The following is a 14,132-nucleotide window of genomic DNA, read 5'->3' on the forward strand; positions in this document are numbered from 1 at the left end:
GGGTCAGTCCGATCTTCTTCTAATCACTGCACCTCTGCTGCCCCAGGTGGTCCACTCGCATGGGTAGGTGTGAGGCTAACTCCGGGTGACACCGTGAGCAGGGCACGGCTCCAGAGCCAACACCCAATACACAATGTTGCGTGTCCTCTGTTTTTTTATGGGCTGGTGAGGGTTGACCACCGGGTCGCGCGTTTGGGCCGATGGGCCATCAAAGTGCGGGTAAATCCCCCACAGGACAAAGCCCAAAGCAAGGCACAGGCAGTCCTACCCCGTCAGGGGGCGATGTCAGGACATCTCCGCACGTACCTTGCAGCCTACAGGGCATGGCCGGCTCCCAAGGCCACTCCTTGAGCAACACCGCAGTCAGCGCATCCCGGTGATTGCGTCCAAAGCCCCGTCTCCTTTACATACAGGAAGCAATCGGGCGTTCACTCTCTAAGTCCTGGCAGCCAAAGCAGGCATTGCTCAGTAGCCTCCTCCTGACAGGACAGCGCCATCCTCCCTGAGTCGCCTCACATGAAAGCTGGCAGGGTGATGCTCGGTGCACTCGGCCACAAATGCAGAGCCGCTCAATGATGCAGGGCCACCATAGCTGGTCCCCGACTAAGCCGCGGCATCCCGATTAGCGATTTGTGCGCGCCGCCATTTTCTGCGGCCCTGTGGGTGGGGCCAAACCCCGGGCTGAGGTTGCGGAGCTCGCCGGCCCAGTGGAAACCAGCGCAGCGGCCCCCAGAAGCGATTTTCCCGGCACGGATTTAGTGGCTCACTTCCTTCCAGGTTGATGCCGGGGCTGGTGCAGCGAGAGCAAACCTCAGCTCCAGCAGCGCCAGAGAAAATATGCTGGGATGAGGAGCCCCGGACGGAGCTATACTTAAGCATGTCTGCTCCCATTGCTGGCTTAGCTACGCCCCCATTTGGTGTAGTTCATGCTTAGACCTCCATAACATTTTGTCCACATAAGCTATCTATGCCAAATCTGCGTCCTTTTTTCCCAACATTTTGGGGATTATAAACTTACCCATGGTTTGTGGCTTCCCCTGGAGGGGACTGAGAAAATAGCCACAACATAGCTAAACTTTGAGTTTTTGGGGAAAGATTGAAAAAAAGGGCTATGTATAAAAGGCCGTGTGTTGTAAAAAAAGAAACAATGGCATCAACTAATGGCTTGCTGTGCTAAAGTCACAATCTTCAAAGTTTTCAGGAACATGCAGAGCTGAATAAAAAAATAAATGAGCACAGTTTTGGCACTTCTGAAAGAGGTAGCCCATTTTTTCTAACCTTTTGTTCTCTCAACCTACTTCCAGTTTGTGGTGGAACCCGGTGTGAAAGCCATGGATGATCCAGAAAAGCTATAGATTTCTGTAAGTATACAAATAACAAATTCAGCAAGGGGTCTAATGGGTAGATCTCTCAAGGTTGAACTGTTGAAATAAATACTGAAAATGAGTAGGAAAAACTGCCACTTCTGACAACCTTTTCATCCGTAACTTTTTGTCACAATGGGCAGTTTACAAACAAAATATACCATTATGTCCGCCAGGCCCTTCTGGTTGCGGTGATATATAGAGTTTGTAGGTTTTTCAAGAACCCAAAATACCTAGAGCCAACAACAGCTGCACTGTACAATGGATTTTGACTTTGTACAGAGTATAGAACAATTTGTATGGTGAAAAATGGGTATCAAGGAAATTTAAGTATTACAAGATATGGAGTTTAGGGGCAGTGGTTATCTGTACATCTCTGAATTTGTGGGTACCCAAACTAGAATGTGATTTAGATAATATTTTTTCAAAAATGTCTTTTTTACACACTGGCTTACCTTTGGATCCAAGTAATAACAAATATCCTGCTATTCTCTGCTTCCACATGGTTTCTGATCAAAATGGTACCTCACTTGTATGGGTATCCCTAGTGTCCGTGACAGGAAACGGCCCAAAACGCAACATGGATACATCACATTTTTCCAGTCAAATCTGCCCCTTTTTTCTAAAGTGGGTAGGTTTGGATGTTGGGCCCTAGCTCAGCCACCTAGACACCTAGGGAAATCCAGGATGGGTTACCTTGCATGGATCCCATAAGTGTTACCCACAATGCCCTGCACACCTCTAACTTTGCCTGAAATCATGCATTTTCCTTACGTTTCTGTGATGGAAGCCTTCGGAATCTGCAGGAATCCATAACATTTCTACCACTCAGCATTTCCCCACCTGTGCCAATTAAAATGCTGCCCAACTTGTGTGGCTGGGCTTAGTGCCTGAGACAGGAACACATCTAACCAGGAACAGCAGGACCCCCTGTGTGGGGACTCCTATTTACCTCCATTGGATTTTTTTCCTGTCGCTGGCACTAGGCTCAACCGCACAAGTGGCGCAGCATTTTTATCAGCAGAACTGGGATTCTGGAAGCTTCCATCACAGAAATGTGGGGAAAATGTATGATTTCAGGCAACGTATAAGGTTTACAGGAGATTGTGGTTAAGAAAACCTCATGAGATTGACACAAGGCTTACCACTCTGGAATCCCTTAGTTGTCTACTTTACAAAAATGTCTGAGGTTGGTAGGTTTCCATGGGTGATGGCAGATGCTGCCCCTATTGCTGATCTCTCTATGTAGCACTTTATGGCCTTTTGTGTTCACGGCCACTTGGCCCACCAACACAAATGAGGCACCATTTTAACAGGAGACTTGCGAGAATGCAGTCTCTCAGGAAAATTTGTGTCTCCTGCTGTTGGAAGGTGGTTTATTAGTAAGCACAGGTAGGTGCCTACATCTTGTAATAACACTACAATCACAAATAAGGTTGAGTCAAGTCTTAATAAATTAATTCTAGCTCAACCCTTGGTAGCTCAACTGACTAGCATCAGGCTTAACTTAGGAAACAGATGTATAAAGCATTTAATATCACCAAAACAGTAAAAGAGTAAGAGATTACACATTAAAAATCTAATACCAATTCATAAAAATAGAGAATGTGTATCTTTAATACAACTTCAGCAATTTAATATAGGGAACTGCAGATCTGAATTTTTAAAGTTTTGAATTAAAATAAATTGCTTTCTAGCACCTAAACATGTAAAGTGCCAACTGCGGTTATCTGGTCGCTCTCGATTGGAACAAGGTCAAAGTTTCAAAACCAAGATGGAGCATAGGTCTGATACAATAAGTGGTTGGGTCAAGGTTTTACCTTTTTCTCTCGATGTTGAGTGATTGGGTCCTCTGATTCAGATTTCAAATTGATGACACTGGCCTGCTGCAGCACAATGCCTTGGTGAGTCCTGGAGGTCTTTATATTCGTTGTCGACAGTGAGGAGCTCCAGAGCTTTCAGGGGGCAAACCTGCGTGGTCTGGCCAAGTCACGGTTCTAAATTGCTGGCTTGACTCTCATTATCGATGCCATATAGGAAATTCCTCTGCAGCTTGTGAGATCCACTGTTGCTGGGGTGGTGGAGAACGACCTTCAGTTAATTCCTAATACCACTACAAACGACACCAATACGACTGAAGTGAGTACTGTATTTATCACAGTGTCTTCAGCAGCTGATGTCTTTTATACTGATCCACCTTTAGTGGACCCTACCAGTTCTTTAACTGTACCTGTGGCTCCTGTTTTTCAATGAACGGCTTCTGATTATTCTGTGTGAACAGATGATTTTTCATCCAATACTTTCGACAGTTTCTCTGTTTTAGACACCCTTCCAACACATGTTTTCTTTTCATACCTTAACATGGAATTTACAGATTCAACATCCCAATCATCAGAATGTAAACCAGGTACAATTACATCACCCATAGAAACCCTAAAAACACAAGGTGTTTTCAGTATTTCTGTAGGACCAAAAATATCATATGGGACTTTATCCCAAATAATTCCGTCTGTTACTGGAACAGCTGAAATGTTCACGAAGGACAAGTCTCTTTTTAGCTTATGTGAAGATGACCAGTTCTCTGGCAGAGCATTCTGGAAGGTTTTGGCAATTGATTAAAAAGAAGAAAACAGTCCCAAATTCAATCTACAGAAAAAGAAAAACCAAGGAAAGTGTTATCCAAACATATATCCAAGAGTGACCAGATAAATGTGTTTCTCAGACCTGGAATATTCTATTGTTTTTGAATCATACAATCTTTACTTCAATTCTACTAATTATGGGGAAATGTTCTGTTACCATCACCAGGAGGTAGTGTCCAACGTACAGTTTTTAATTAATACACAATGAGCACAATGGGAACATTGTCCATCTCCCTCACAAGGAAGTTCAAAACCCTATAGGGATAAATGTACACATTTTTCAGGATATGATACCTCGGACCCAAAATCTTTTTGTTTTAAACTTGTTACCATACCACTAAAGAAATATATGCTCAAGCAATCAAACTAATATATACTGATTGTTTGTCACACAATTAGCTGTGAAAGGCTATGAGTATTGGAAGGATACCATTGATGTGAAATCACTTTGGGGGACTAAATCCTGGCAAGTTCAGGATACAAATACCTTGTTTCAAGCCTGCTTAATTCCCACACAAATGATCTTTCTGAATGATACAGTTCAACGGATTACATGTCTAGGATTGGCAAAAATCTATGATATGAATGCACCAAACATTCCTTCCATTGCCTGATTTGATAATTGTCAATATCTTACAGAATGGTTCCTTTCGTTCCACACTTTCAGGTCCCAATGGTGGCTATTGTGGCCATTGGACCCAAATGGTTGTTATGCTTATTTTTTAAATTTCACATCTGTATTTAAGGCAAGTAGACCCAACCCTCGTTCTTCCCACTCTCAACACTCAGGAATAGTCACCACCTATTCAGTGGGTAATTTGTTTTAACAATGATTGAAACATTCAACACTGACTGCAGCAAAACATCTTTCTCTCCTGTTGGAAACCATGGCTCTAGCTGATTTCTTATTGGGTCCTACGTCTCCATGTTCAAAGAGATTTATTTATGCCTCATATAATGAAATGTGGCAATGATCACAAATGGAATCTGCCCCATGTTTAAAACCAATTGATCAAGATAATTTGGATAAAGTGCTTGCTGTTGTTGATAACAGTATAAAAGTTGTCTTCTTGCATTTACAATTTGAATAACATTGTGTCATCTGTTATTGACATCGTGCAAAGTGACATGTCTGCATTATACCATGGGCAAAGTCAGCTTAGATCCATCATGCAGTTTACCTGAACACTTCAAGCCCTTAAGAATGGCTGCGTGCAATGGCGGTACCTTAATTCTACACAGCTATTCTTGCCTTTCAATCTGACATGCAAACAACCACCCATGGACAAAAAAAGATACCACATATACAATGTGTGGCTTTAGAGCAGGGCGCGGTAGAACAGAACTTGAATTATATCTACTGATCACTTAATGTACTGTTGCCAGGCAGGAGGCATTCATTTTCATGGAGCTCTGCTAGGCATTTGGCACAGTGGTTAGATCAAAACGGTGGGCCGAGCTGAGGGACATGGGGGTGGATGAGGCCCTCATAACCTTTTTGCACAATTTGCACTCAGGACTGGAAGCCTCTGTAAGATACAGTCCCAAGGGGAGTGCACATCGCACTTTAAATTAGGTAGGGGGTTCGACAGGGTCTTATCCTTGTCTGTTGCTTTTTATTCTTTATATCAATCGATTAGAGCAGTTTGTAATTGAATAGATGTCCGGAAGGTAGAATCCAAATTGGTACCTGCATTGTTATTTGCGGATGATTCCGTTTTAATTGAGTGTAAACCCAATAGTCTGCAGTTTTTAATGGATCGGTTTTGATTTTATGGATACTTTGGGCCTCAGAATTATTTATTCCAAATCATATATGATGTCATTAGTTCCATAGAAAATTAAATCCAGGTCTCTCTATATTAAGGAACACCATATTGGAAAAATGGACGCATTGTTATCTTGGTATCTTGATCGACAGTAAAATGAACTGGGATTCTGTGATGGCTACTTGTGTCCAAAATTTCAACAGGGATGCCTATAGCATAGATGCTTTCTCTAGATGTTTTGGATACAGTCATCTTGAGTCTATTTTACAATTATATAAAGCACAGTGCATTCCGACTGAGTCATTTGGGCGGACATTTTGGGATACAGGCCTTGTTCCACAATACAAATAGCAGAAAATACATTTCTTAGGAGGATATCAGGTCTACCCCAATCTGTTCCCTCAGAGACTGTCCATGAGGAGCTTGGGATTGGGTACATATAAGATTACGACCCATATTATTATGGCTCCCTGTTTGGCTAAAAAGTGATTTCGATTTTAATAAGAAAATGTTAATGGACTGTAGGGGAGGGACCATTGTTTATAGATACCATGGCTCAAGTATGCAAAGGCCAGGTTTGAGGCACTGGGTAAACCTCGACTGTGTAGTGACCCTGGGGTAATTAAAAAGACAGACTTTGCTTGGGTCAAGATGGCCTTCGCAGTACACAGGCAGGGGGAAAGGGATAAATTAGTCTTGATTAAAAGTGCATACATCTATCATAGAATGGTGTCTTCCCCGAGTTAACTAGAATTGTATCTTATGTTAGACATGCCAGTTTTGCATAGAAGACTTTTTAAAAAAAAATCTTTTTATTATAAAACATGCTCCAGTTAGATCACACAGTGGTCGGCAGTAGTAATACATTGATACATAAAATACCTCATCATTTACATTACATGTCATCATCTCGGCCAGCATGAAAAATCAAACCTCCTGTATCCCTCCCACCCCTGACCATGAATGTGTGGGGCCCACACCGGCGGGATTTCTGTGAATGGATATCACTGCGTACTGAAGTGCCACCCCCCTCCCATACCCGGTCTAGTCCCGCCCGTGCCACCCATCCAACCCCTCCCCCCACGGGAAGGGAGCAGGACTCTGGGCCTATTCTAACTTTTAATCTGACTCAGAATCTGCCTGGGTGACTACTGATTCTCCTCTGTTTTGCCTCCATGGCCCCCACCCTTTCTCCCCTTTCTTTGGGCATCCTCTGCTCTTATAAATAACTCTTTCCGCCCTATGGCACCAATCGAGGTCCCTTTCCCACTCTTCCACCGTAGGCATCGCCTCACTCCCCCAGAGCCGTGCTATATTTTGTTTTGCAACCATGCTGGCTAGTGCCAACCAAATCTTGTCACCTTTAGGCCATGTAATGTTACTCGTTACCCCCAGGATATGCCATTGAGCCTCTAGCGGTACTTCTGCCCCCACTACCTCCGCCATGATATCAGACAGCCTGGACTAGTAAGCTATAATCTTGGTGCAATCCCACAATATGTAGAAGAACGTGCCCTCTTCCCTGCACCCCCTGAGGCAAAACTTAGAATCTGCATAGCCTATCCGGTGCTGTGTCGTGCGTGGGGTGTAAGAGCGATGTAATATATGAAGCTGGACCAGCCTGAACCGAGCCCGAATCACCACCTCCCTTGGGCCTTGCAATGCTTCTCTCCAGTCATCGTCTTCCAGTAGCCCTACGTCTGTCTCCCACTTCTCCCTCAGAGGGCCCAGGGGGTCAGCCAGGTTGTTGATCAGTTTTTTTAAGTGAGGGAGATTGCTTTATCTATCATTGGGTCCATCAACAGCCGGTCCTCAAGCGGGGCATATTTTGGTAGCTGGTCCCCCGACTGCAATTGCCCCAGGATGGCATGTCTAAGCTGCTGGTAATGCAGGAACTCTCCAGTTCCCATCTAGAATTCCGTCTGTAGGGATGCAAATTCCATCATGTTACCTCTCTTCCAGATGTCCCCTAGTCTATCTATGCCGATAAGGCTCCATGCACGAAGGCCTTGCAGTTTGGCCACTGCCGGGAGAAAGTTCCTGGCCCATAAGGGGGTCTGGTCAGTCAATTTCGCTCCCCATCCCAGCAATTTCGTCGCTTTTTTCCACACCTCCGCCACTGCATTCATCTGAGGCGGGAGAGCCCTACGGCATCTGCCCCTATGGTAGAGGGCAGCCAGGTAGGTCGCGTCTCCAAAGACCATGCGGTCCACCCTATACGCCGGTTCCTCCACAGGTGCGAACACCCAGCCATTAACATTGACTAGCTGGGATGCCCAGTAATACAGGACGTCCGGGACCGCAAGCCCCCCCCTCATACACCCCTTTCTGTAACTTCTTGAGAGCTATCCTAGAACAGCCCCCGCTCCACAACAGAGAAAGCTGTTCTGATTCGACCGCTCGAAAGAACTGCTCCGGCACCATGAATGGCGCGCTCTGCAGTGCATAGAGCAGACGAGGGAGGGCCATCGTCTTAAATAAGACCGTGCGGCCCATTAGGGACAGCGGGAGGGTCTTCCAGTGTATGACATCGCCACGCAGACGCTCCAATTGAGCCGTCACATTCATGCGCATATATTCCTCCTCTGTCTTCGATATCCAGATCCCCAGATATCGAAACACTTCCTTCCATACAAGCCCGCCGCACTCATCCATCATGCACGGCGTAGGGCCTGCCAGTACATGACCCAGGGATTTACTCCAGTTGATCCGGTAGCCTGAGAAGGCGCCAAACCTATGGAGGATCTCCAGCAGTCTCCGGATGGAAGCCTCAGGATGTTGGACATACAGCAGGACATCGTCGGCGTATAATGAAATACCCTCTTCCCAGCCAACCCCCAGATCTATTCCCCACACCAATGGGTCCGCCCGTACCCAGGTCACCAAAGGTTCCAGGGCCAAGGCGAAGAGGGTCGGGGAGAGTGGGCAGCCCTGCCTCGTGCCTCGCTCTAATTGAAACTCCCTGGACAAGGATCCATTCACTCTGACCCTCGCCAGGGGTTCGGTGTATAACAATCGTACCCGCGCTCGGAATTTATCCCCAAACCCCATCTTAGCCAAGACCGCGTTGATATAGTGCCATTCTATACTATCGAAGGCCATATGAGCGTCAAGCGATAGCAAGGCCACCGGGACGTTCGGTCGGGCCGATGTCATCTGTATTACCCCAGAGAGGCGTCGCAAGTTAAGCCGGGTGTTCCTATGTGGCATAAAGCCTGACTGATCCGGGTTGATCAGGGATTGTATCACCTCTCCCAGCCTGGTGGCCAGGATCTTGCCCAGGACTTTCGTCTCGAAATTAAGGAGTGATATGGGTCTGTATGAGCTAAATAGGTCTTGTGGCTTACCAGACTTGTGGATCACCTTAATCGTAGCTGAGCGAAGGTCCTTTGCCAATCCTCCCACCTGTTGGGCTTCTGTATACATGTGCAGCATATGGGGCGCTATTTCACTAGCAACACACCGAAACGCCTCTGCCGGGAACCCGTTGGGCCCCGGAGCTTTCCTAACTTGTAAATCGCTCATAGCATGTTCTATTTCCGCTACTGTAATGTCAGAGTCAAGGATATCTCTGTCTGTCTCCTCCCAAGAGGGCATCTGCAAGGGGGCCAGAAATTCCTCACAGTCTCATTCCGTCCGCTGAGTGTGCGACCTGTAGACCATTTCATAATAGCTAGCGAACTCTTCCGCTATGCCTGCACTCGTGGTCTGTAGCTGTCCCTCCCGTGTACTAATCCCTGGCAGCCAGTTTCGCTCCCTGTCCCTCCTCTCCAGCCAGGCTGTCATTTTGTTGGCCTTGTCCCCTAGATCATACACCCGCCGCTGGGTCGCTAACGCACGTGATCGCGCCTGATCCGCCAACATATCATGTATTTACTTCTCTAAAAGTCGTAATCTGTGACGCCTTTCTTGCTGTTGCTCCCGAGTTTCCTCCCTGTCCCCCTCTAATTCCAGATACTGCATTTCTAGTCTGTCGATCTGTGCCGCTTTCTCCTTCCTCCGTTTGCCCGCCTCCGATTGCACAAAATCCCTCACTACTGTCTTGTAGGCCTCCCAAACTATGCTGTGTGACTGAACCGAGCCGACGTTATCAGCAAAGTACTGATCCACCCGTTTACGGAACTGTGTCTGAAACTCTTGGTCTTTGAACATGAAAGTGTCCAGTCTAGGGGGGGCACTCCAATTCCTCCCGGGGCCCAGTAGGTGTACCTCCACTGGGGAGTGGCCCGAGATGCCTCTGGCCTTATGGCTCCCACCGTGAAAGGAGTTCATGCCCCCAATCTGTGTGAATAGGTAATCTAATGTATAAAGCCTGACCACTGAACAGCTGTCAGAACTCAAAAGCGCACTACTTATTTTGAACAACTGTTCAACATTCAATTTATTTAAACCATTATTAGCCAGTTCATTTCACATTTAACATTTTGCTTGTTTTCGTTTTGTATTTTCAACACATATCACAACAAAATCATCACCAAAATAATAATGACATAATCAAATCATTCAAAAACATGAACCCAATGCATTTCGGGGCCTCTAGTGCCCCTTCGTCGGGGGTCTGTTGAAAGAGGAAAAGGAAATTATATTACTTTTGATCCTTATCGGGTTTACAGTTGCTACTTAATTTAACACTATTTAATTGTTTTAGTCTTACCTCTATGTTAGAAGAAAACTTTATCAAATATTAAGTTGTGTTGGACTAATTATTTTGAATAGGTAATCTAGCCTAGAACCCGACCCATGCGCCGTAGACATATGTGTATACTGACGAGTGTGGGGGTTGTGTGCCCTCCAGAGATCTACCAATCCCATCGCCTGCGCAAAGCCTCTGAGGTGACTCACCCTCCCTCTGGATGCCGAGCCCGATGACCTAGCCATGTCCTCTGCCATAACCTCATTCATGTCTCCCCCAGAAGCAGGATGCCCGCCGGCATATCTAGGAGCAGTTTCCCAATATCGGGAAGGGTAGTACCATGAAGTCGTGGGGGAACATAGAGGGAACAAATATTAAGGGTCAGGCCCTCCCATTGTCCAGTGAGAGCTGCATAGCGCCCTAGGGGATCCACCCAATGTTGTCTGATCACCAGTGGAAGGGAATTTTTAATCAGTATCCCAGTACCTCACGAGCCTGTGGTAAAGCCTGCGTGCGCCCTCAGCGTGTAACCAAATCTATTGAGGGCCTTATAATGATTCCCTATTAGATGGGTTTCTTGGAGCAGGACTATATCGGGGCCATGTCTATGCAGATATTGCAACACCATAGTACGTTTAATCTTATTCTGCAAGCCGTTAACATTCCGGGATAACACATGAGCCGTCTGTGCCTTTGACTTATGCATCATAGATGTAAAGCAATACCGACTGCATGGGGAGTACATACACCCCTCCACTTCCCGCCACCCTCCCGCCCACCACCCGTGTCTCTGGAGCTAAAAGAACTTTGTCGGAACTCAACTTTCCTGTTGTTAATGAACATGTGGACGTCCCCCCCCAACTCCCGGATCCCCCCCCTCCCTGCTACCCTGCTTCGCAGGCCAAACGAGCCCGACATACCCCAACAAGCAGAGCGCCTGTCGCCCAGGTAACAAAAAACTTAGGGGCACAAGTGGCAACCAAATAGCCAGTCCGAGGGTACTACCCGGCCCCAGTCTATTAGCATAGTCCACCTCTCGCCAGCTGCAAGACCAGATGCGAACATATCCTACAACTCAGTTCCCCCCAACGAATGTCGCCCCCCTACCCCCAATACGTTACCACATGGCCGCCATGGCAGTGGCGCCTCGATCTCAGCACCGGTTCGCGGCATGTCCCAACACGACCATCGCCCAGCAGTTTCCAGTCCCAGGCAGCGATCCCTCCACCTGGTGCGATGTCCAGCCACGTTCCTCTCGTTGGGCCTCACCCTACCGAATCATCCCAAGTCCGGCGAGGCCGACAAACTACGCGATCACACTCTGTCCGGTGTCTGAGGAGCACTGCGTTCTCGAGGTTCGCCTCCCCCTGACACCAGCGACGATGCTGGGGACCGGGCCCCGGTATATCTCCATCCTCCCTCTCCCCACGGGCCATGCAAGGGGTGCTCCGATTCCTTGATCCACGCCATGGCGTCTTCCGGAGATGTAAAAAAGAAGGATTTACCTCTGGCCAGGATCTTAAGGCGTGCTGGAAAGAACATCATGTACTTTAGGCCCCTTGCATGGAGCTCCTTCTTAACTCCGTCAAACGAGCGACGTTCTTGTTGGACCTTCAGGGTGAAATCAGGGAAGAACCGGATCACCGCATTCTCCAGCCGTAGGTCTCCATGTTGGCGGGCCGCCTGCAGGATGGCGTCCCGGTCCCTGAAGTTCAGAATACCGGGCGATGATAGTCCTCGGGGGGCCCCCGGGCGAGTCGGGGGAACCGGGGCTCGGTGAGCTCGCTCGATGACAAAGAACTTGGACAGCCGCTTAGGTTGAAGATGCTGTAGGATTAGGTCTTCCAAGAATAGGTCCATGCTCGGCCCTTCCATTTTTTCTGGTACACCTACCACCCGTATATTGTTCCTTCGGGCCCTCCCTTCCTGGTCTGCCAGCCATGCCGTTGTGAGCTTCTGCTGGTGGGTGAGATGCAGGACCTGCTGTTGCAACTGTTTGGTGGCGCCCTGGAGCTCTCCAATGTCCGTGGCGTTACGAGAGGCTTTCTCTGACGTCTTATTAAGGTCCGCTCGCTGCAAGGCCAGTTCGATGGCCACCTTATCGATTTTAGACTCCAGCGTTGTGCCCAGAGTCTGTATTGCCAGCATGATGGCAGACAAGGACCGTTCCGACCCCTCCACTGCCTTCTCGGGGGCGGCGTCACTCCCTCCGCTCGTCGGGGCAGTGTACTTGTCGATAGTATTAGCATGGACGGCCGCGGAGGTCCTGGATTTAGCTACGTTTTTGGATTGAAGTCCAGGGGCACCAGCCGTGCCACTCCGAGCTCCCGAGCCCTCAGCATCACCCCCTACAATTCGGCTCCGTGCTCCCGGTCCCATCGTGTCGGGCTCTTGTCGCCAACTCACAGCACCACACTAGCCCCACGCGGGGCAGCCACACGCCCCAGGACCCCACAGCTCTCTCCGCCTCAGTCATCCTCCCGGGGGGGCTCCAGAACCCCACCCGCTCCAAAAATCGCCAACCTCCGCTGCAGGATCCACACAGCCGTGGCAGGTCTCTGCACCAGGATAGAGCCGGCCAGCCAGTACAGGGCCGCGCGCCGCCGACGTACTCACTCTCAAGCCGCTCCCGCCGATACGCGAGGCCGGGGCTGCTCTCACAGTCCGCAGTGGCAGCAGGCCTCAGCAAGGCCCCACTCGTCCGATCCTGCCACGCCGATTTACGGGGGCAGAGGAAGACCGGAACTGGCTCCGGGGCTCGCCCGCGGTCAGGTTCCGCAGCTAGGAAGGAGAGGCAGCAGGATCAAGTTGCGGATTTTAGGGCCGTTTTGCCGATCCCCGGACGAGCCTCAGGACTACATGGCCATCTTAGCCGCCGTCAGGCCACGCCCCCCCCCGCATAGAAGACTTTTATGGTTTAAATCTTTTTATTAGTTTCACAGACAAATGAGACAACAAAGAGCATGACCCCCAGCTCTCAAACTTATCTTAATAAGACAACAAGTGTCCTACGTAGCAGTGATACCGTAAAGTCTGCTTAGAGCGGGTCTGGTAAAGCCGATGCATATGGCGCTGCAAGAAGCAAACAACAGAACAACCCCCCGGTCCCACCCCTCGTCCACTAAATGAATACAAAAAGGGGGGGAAGAAGCTAAAAGAAAGAAAGAGGGAAGGAAAGGACCAAGTGCCGCATGATCATCTTGGTCTGCGACACCCTCGAGTGGGATTCGCCTGCGGCAATGGTGTATTTACTAGACGCAAGAGTCGCAGATATCTGGGGCACATCAATTCCTGGAATTCCTTTGTGAGCAGTACTAGGAAAGTACGCCACAGCTCAGGGAACTCAGAACTCCTGCCCGCTAGAGTGAGACACATCTTCTCCATCCCAACACCATCCAGAGTCTCTGTGGCTATCACAAGTGTGGGGGCGGCTGGGGGGAGCGCCAGTGTGCTAGTATGTTCTGGGTAGCCGCTCCTAGTGCAATAGCAATCAGGCGCCCTTTCCGTGACTTAGCTGGGTACATGAGCGGGTTGGGTAAGCCCAGAATGATATAGGCAGGGAAACGCGGAAGTTGTGTGTACAAATGCGAGTCTACCTTGTCTAAAATGAGGGACCAGTACGATTGAATTCAGGTGCAACCCCAAAGAAGGTGTTCTAGTGTACCCACTTCTCCACATTCTCTCCAACACAGGGCGCTCTGGCGGGGGTCAAACTGATGGAGGC

The 14,132-nt window shown here is 48.5% G+C and overlaps 1 long non-coding RNA gene across 2 annotated transcripts in view; it reads right to left on the bottom strand.

Moving 5' to 3' along the window:
• Window positions 1-14,132, bottom strand: part of LOC144770120 (uncharacterized) — a 558,291-nt gene that overhangs the window by 505,276 nt on the left and 38,883 nt on the right. For both annotated transcript variants that reach the window (XR_013598802.1, XR_013598801.1), the window contains exon 2: window positions 3,185-4,010. This is a non-coding gene — a long non-coding RNA (uncharacterized LOC144770120). The remainder of the gene's footprint in view (window positions 1-3,184; window positions 4,011-14,132) is intronic.

Source organism: Lissotriton helveticus, chromosome 7 (assembly GCF_964261635.1).
Source record: "Lissotriton helveticus chromosome 7, aLisHel1.1, whole genome shotgun sequence".
NCBI classification, from domain to species: domain Eukaryota; kingdom Metazoa; phylum Chordata; class Amphibia; order Caudata; family Salamandridae; genus Lissotriton; species Lissotriton helveticus.